Here is a 6,000-nt window from a genome sequence, read left to right on the forward strand (position 1 = left end):
AACTCCTTCCGTTAGACCGCATTCAAAGTCGGGCAGCTCGAATTATTGATAGTCAACGCCTTACTGTCCGACTTGACCCACTGAAACTGCGTAGAGATTTTGCATCTCTGTGCATCTTCTATCGAATTTATCATGGGGAGTGCTCTGAGGAATTGCTCGGATTGATACCTGCTGCTGATTTTCACCATTGTACTACCCGCCACAAACTAAAATTTCATCCCAACCATCTGGACGTGTGGCGATCCTCCACCGTGCGTTTTTCAAGGCACTTTCTTTCACGCACAACCACTCTTTGGAATCAACTTCCAGCAGCAGTATTTTCGAACCGATACGACAACATAACCTTCAAGAAAAGAGTATATTCCTTTTTAAAAGACCGGCAGCACACCTGCAATGCCTTTAATGTTATGGGTGATCATGGGCGGCGGTAGTCGCTTACCACCAAGTGAGCCGCATGTTCGTTTGCACTCTGTGTCGTAAAAAAAAATCAGCTGTTATAGCCTACCTGCTTTCAGTTATTAACTTGAGAGCTGACAGCTAACAAAGCAGATAATTCGGGTGCATTATATTTTAGCGCATCTTTTACTTAAACCAAATTTAATAAAATTTTAATTTTATTATTTTTAATTTAATTTAAGTCTTACACTGGCAGAACTTAGCAGGGTTTTAAGCTATTAGGAACTTAGTATATATTAGTCCTTTAAAGTCTAATTTCGTAAGGATCGTTGATTTTTTAAAGTAATATATAATCTATACGTATACCAAAAGCTAAACTGCGGTTGCCAACTCGCCTTCCAAGCGTAGTAACTACTTGTAAAATCCCTCTTATGGAGGAAAGGCTATGTTCAGCGGTGGTTAGTTAACGGCTGATACAATGACATGGGCTATGTTATTCGCTGATAACATAGTTTTGTATAGGTGAAAGAAACTTTAGAATCGAGTTTGAGTTTATCTATTACAAATTTACAAAAAAAAAAAATTCCTCTTTATAATATTTATTTAGAAATGGATTATTGAAAGTGATTGACAGATCAGATTCGAGTTATGTCATTGTTGCTGCAACAATTTAGGTTACAAGTGTCTACGTGGTTTGTCTGTTAACTTCTATTATTGCAAGGTTGGTAACGCGATCATTTTACAATGCAGACTTGTAATAAAAGGTCTTCGTTGCGAATACTCAGTTTAGTATTCTAGAAGTGTTACACTAAGCATGTAATTTGAAAGTGTAATAGGTATCCACCATATAGTAATACAAATATAATATTATTATACAAGATGCCAAATAGTAATACAAATATTATACATGATGAAATGCAAGTCACTAGACGTAGGTAGGTATAATAAACTATAATGCCAGAGGGAGACTAAAAAAATCGTCTGCTGCAGTTGTGGTTACATCGCCGTCTTTCGGTTTGAAGGGTGGGATATGGTAGTGAATTTACAGGGTACAGAGGAATAACACCTGATTGCTCAGGAATGATAACGCATGGGGGGCATCATGGGCGAAACAGTATACTCTGTTATGTCCATGGTACTGCTCATGTTTATAGGCGACGGTTACCATTTTCCATTAGGTGGGCCGTCAGCTTGTTTGCCATTATAAGTTGCATTAAAAAAAATAGGAATCTTTTCACGCTATAGATTGTTTGCACAGCATTTCTTTGTATTAAATATTCAGGACGTCAAAAAAAGTTGAATAAATATAATTAAGCCTCTCAATCCCATACTAACTTAACAACTGTATGGACTGTGTTATTAGTACCTACGGGAAGCTTTTTTATATATGATACTTTAAATGCCAAATAAGCTGACCGCCCACCTGTTGGAAAGCGGTTACCGTCGCCTATATACATGAACAATACCGTGGACATCCCAGAATACACTGATTCTCATGGTACCCTTCATTCAGGTGGGAAGGCATTGTTAGTAATGCGGAATACCAGTCCCATTGTTAGCAATAAACCCTGTCAGATCGACCTCCCATGGTCCCTCCTGGAAACCATCGCGCTGATTTCCTAGCGTATTTTTTACGGTTGGCTAACTTTTCATGTTCTTTATCATCCCTCACTGGTGCCCCGCTAGCGTATACCGTTAGCGTAGGCGGGGTTACCACACCATTGTAAAAAAAAAAACCAGGGTGGAACTGATTTTATTTCCCGACATAAGAAGATTTCTATCTAATTTATAAGTAACATAGGTTATAACATTATTTTTAAAAGTTCTATCTACCTAAGCAAGGTCGGGCCGGATCGGTAGGTATTAGTACTTAGTTAATACGCATAACTTGCTATTTGTATAGGTACACGGCATATAAGAATATATATTATTCATTGAGATATGTATTTTGTTTACACAAGTAGATTACATAGAGAGTAACAATATGATTTATCTGCCCTACAAACGCTAAAGGGCACGTAAGAGAAAAATTACAAAAATTTTCTTTATAATATAAATGTAATTAAATTTTCCGAGAATAAGATGTTTCGACTATGATATTCCGTTCTGCTGTTCTGGAAAGATTCGCACTTGTTTCGCAGCTCGCTTCACTTTCGCTGTACCTAAATTTTCTAGTTTTGGGCGTGATGTGAATGGTAAATGAGTAGGTACATGAGTTTTGAAAACTGAAATGAGTATGAATAGCGAAGAATTGCTAAGCCGCCATCTTAACGAAATAGTGCTGTCGTCGATTTTACTTGTTACACCATATTGGCCGTTAAGTTAGGGTTTTGCAGTAGTCGGCAGGCGCAGTTATAAAATTGTATTTAAATAAAAGTGGAATGAAAAATGAGGAATGAAGGGGACATGGTAGTAAATAGTGAGGAAAACTTAGAAGGAAATTAAATTAGCTAAAAAACCTGGAAATTAATATCCGGGAACAAGCTGCACTCCTACGGGAGGCTAAACAGGCGTTAAAGGGAGACGTTAACTATCCACTGCTAAACAATGCTATCCTCTATTTAAACGTTTCGCTAGTAGTTGGTAGTCGGGTTGGCAACCACAGTTAGGCCTTGTGATGTTTTAAGAGGGACGCTGCTGCCTATTCCTCGACCATTAAGTTCTAAAGAAATTGTGGCTTAACTTTTTTTTTCTAACCGTTAGTGCTGTTGGCCGCAGATGGCTTTTGCAGCTTCACCGGACTCGTGGCTCAAAAAACAAATGTTCATGTATTTTTGAAAATTGACAATTATTTGCGACGCTCTAATATTTGGTCACGAACGCTCTTAGATTTATATCTTAAAGTCAGTTGAAAGCTATAGTGAATTAGCGCAATTATCGAAATGTGAAATAAGAATAAGGTAAGAAAGAATAATAATAAGGTAGGAAATAATAATATAATAATATAAAAGAAATAATAAGGTAGGAAAGATAATAAAATATAGAAGAAATAATAAGGTAGGAAAGATAAGAATAAGGTGAAATAAGTTTAAATTCGAATTATATGTATAACGTTCTATTGTAAAAGTAGATTTGCCTAATAATTCTATTGTTATAATTATTTAATTGCCGCGCGACAAATTGCTTTAGATAAATCCCTTAGCCATCGAGTTAATTCAGACTTGTGTATAAATATAATTAGATCAAGCTGCGAATAGAAAATAAATTATAACCAACTCGAGTATACAAATTGATTAAGGCAGTAATTATGTTATACTGGTGGGTGTCCAAATGTTTATTATTACCTTTTTTTATGCAATTTGAAAATACAAATAATTTGACGGCCCATCTAATAAAGTAACTATTGCCAATAGACATCATAGAAATTACAGAATATACTGTGATACTCATGGTACTTCTCAATCGTATTTGGGGCCAAAATTAAGTAGGTTTATTTATTTATACTTTACTATATACAAAACCTAATAAATTAAAACTATAATTTATTTCGTATATCTTTTCTGGTTGCATGGATATTTTTTTTAATGTGTGATAATTGAATGGTAACCCCACCCCTGCTTACGGTATACCCCGGCGGGGCACCAGTGAAAGATGATAAGCGAGGATGAAAGGTCAGTTAGCCCATCGTGACGAATAACGATTAAAGGTCGACCTAATAGGGCATATTGCTAGTAATGGGGCAGTTAAACTCCATTGTTAACAATCCCTTTCCCCCCTGGTTGCATGGGTAGATGTAGCATTTATCAAAAGATCTAGAATAATTCTTTACCAGTTAATCTTTTGAAAGAGTAGAAATAATCGCGGTTTAGAGATGAAACATATACATAACATTTTACTATAATATTTATTAATAATATATTATTTAATCGCAGTTTTTAACAAATAATAATTATTTATTACTTACACAGTGACATTATATATACGCGAAAAATACATAACTGTGCTTTCTGTAAAGACCGATCTTATTTTTAGACGACCCTTGTGACCTTAAGATTTTGAGGCACACAGTAATTTCATCTAACATTTTTTATAGTGCAAATATTTAGTTTAATTTAAAACCGGAGGCCCATACAATGGTTAATTTTAAATTTTCTCGTTTTTATACCATTTATCTCTGTCCTAATAGGGACTTGGTGCTTATTTTTATATGTACCACGAAGATGGTAAACAAGAATTCAGCTCGTCTGTTTGTAAACGGTAACTACAGTCTAGAACAGGGGTATCTAATCTTTTAAGATAACGGAACGCCCACCAAATACCTTTCATTTTATGGCATCCCATATCAAACGATTACAAATCAAAAATACTGTAATTTAAATAAAAACAAAAGCTTTTATAAGAAATATTTCATAAGTATAACACTTTATAATTTCCTTTAATTTTTAATGTGAAGAATGAAATTGTTTCCCTGTATAAACAATTTCACGGAACCCTGGTGACTTTTTAACGAAACTCCTAGGTTACGCGGAACCCACTTTAGGAGTGGCTGGTCTAAAATGCCTCTAATACTAGGTTTTTAACAGATAATAAAGAAATGGTATACTATATAACGTCTATGTTATCGGTAGATACTGGCGGGACACCAGTGAGTGGTGATAGATGAAGATAAAACCAGCCCCCTGTGATGGATTCAACACGAATTAATCACGATGCTTTTTAGGGGGAACGCGAGGAAGTCGACCTGACAGGGTATAAAATAACTCCCCTCCACTTGTATATAATATCTCTAGGGAAAACCTTGGCAATGAGCTTATTCTATAGCGTGAGTGTTCGCGGTAGGAGACTCTTTTAAAACTATAAGTAATTTGTAAAATTACATTTAACTTTTAACACTTAAGAATGCGAATATGGTAGCTTTTAGTCAAATAATACCTATCATCATCATCATCATCATCATCATATCAGTCTTTAACTGTCTACTGCTGAACATAGGCCTTTCCTATAAGGAGGTTTTGTCAGTAGTTGACACGCTTGACAGTTGACACACCCCTAATCCCTTTGGGATTGGCAACCGCGGTTAGGCTTCGAGGATGTTTGAATGCTGCTGCTGCATCCCTTGACCATAAGTTCCTTTAGTCGCCTCTTACAACACCCACGGGAAAGGAAGGGGCTGCCTGTTCTATGTCGGGGCCATACGGTGGTATAGTATCTACAATCTTAGTGCATTATAATTCCTCATTTTTTTTTTTAATGGGTGATAATGGAATGGTAACCCCACCCGCGCTATCGGTATACACCGGCGGGGCACCAGTGAAGGATGATAGATGAGGATGAAGCAGATCAGTTAGCCCATTGTGACGAATTCAGCAAGAATTGTTCACGATGGTTTCCAGGGGGAACCACGTAGAGGTCGACCTGATAGAGTGTATTGCTAGCAATAGGTTCATTAGACCCCTTTACTAACAATCCCTTTCCCCCCTGTAGTTAATTCGTCATATTGTTGATTACATAATCGATTTATTCGATTAATTGTAATTCAAATCGAATTGTCGATTAATCGATACCTTAAGAGAGTTATAGGTAAGAAAATATATTCACATATGCCCGAATAATACCGCATTATTGCCTCATGTTATTACGGATAAAAGTACCTCAGGCAAATAT

Source organism: Galleria mellonella, unplaced genomic scaffold (assembly GCF_026898425.1).
Source record: "Galleria mellonella isolate WM207_F2 unplaced genomic scaffold, CSIRO_AGI_GalMel_v1 utg38, whole genome shotgun sequence".
Classification (NCBI taxonomy): domain Eukaryota; kingdom Metazoa; phylum Arthropoda; class Insecta; order Lepidoptera; family Pyralidae; genus Galleria; species Galleria mellonella.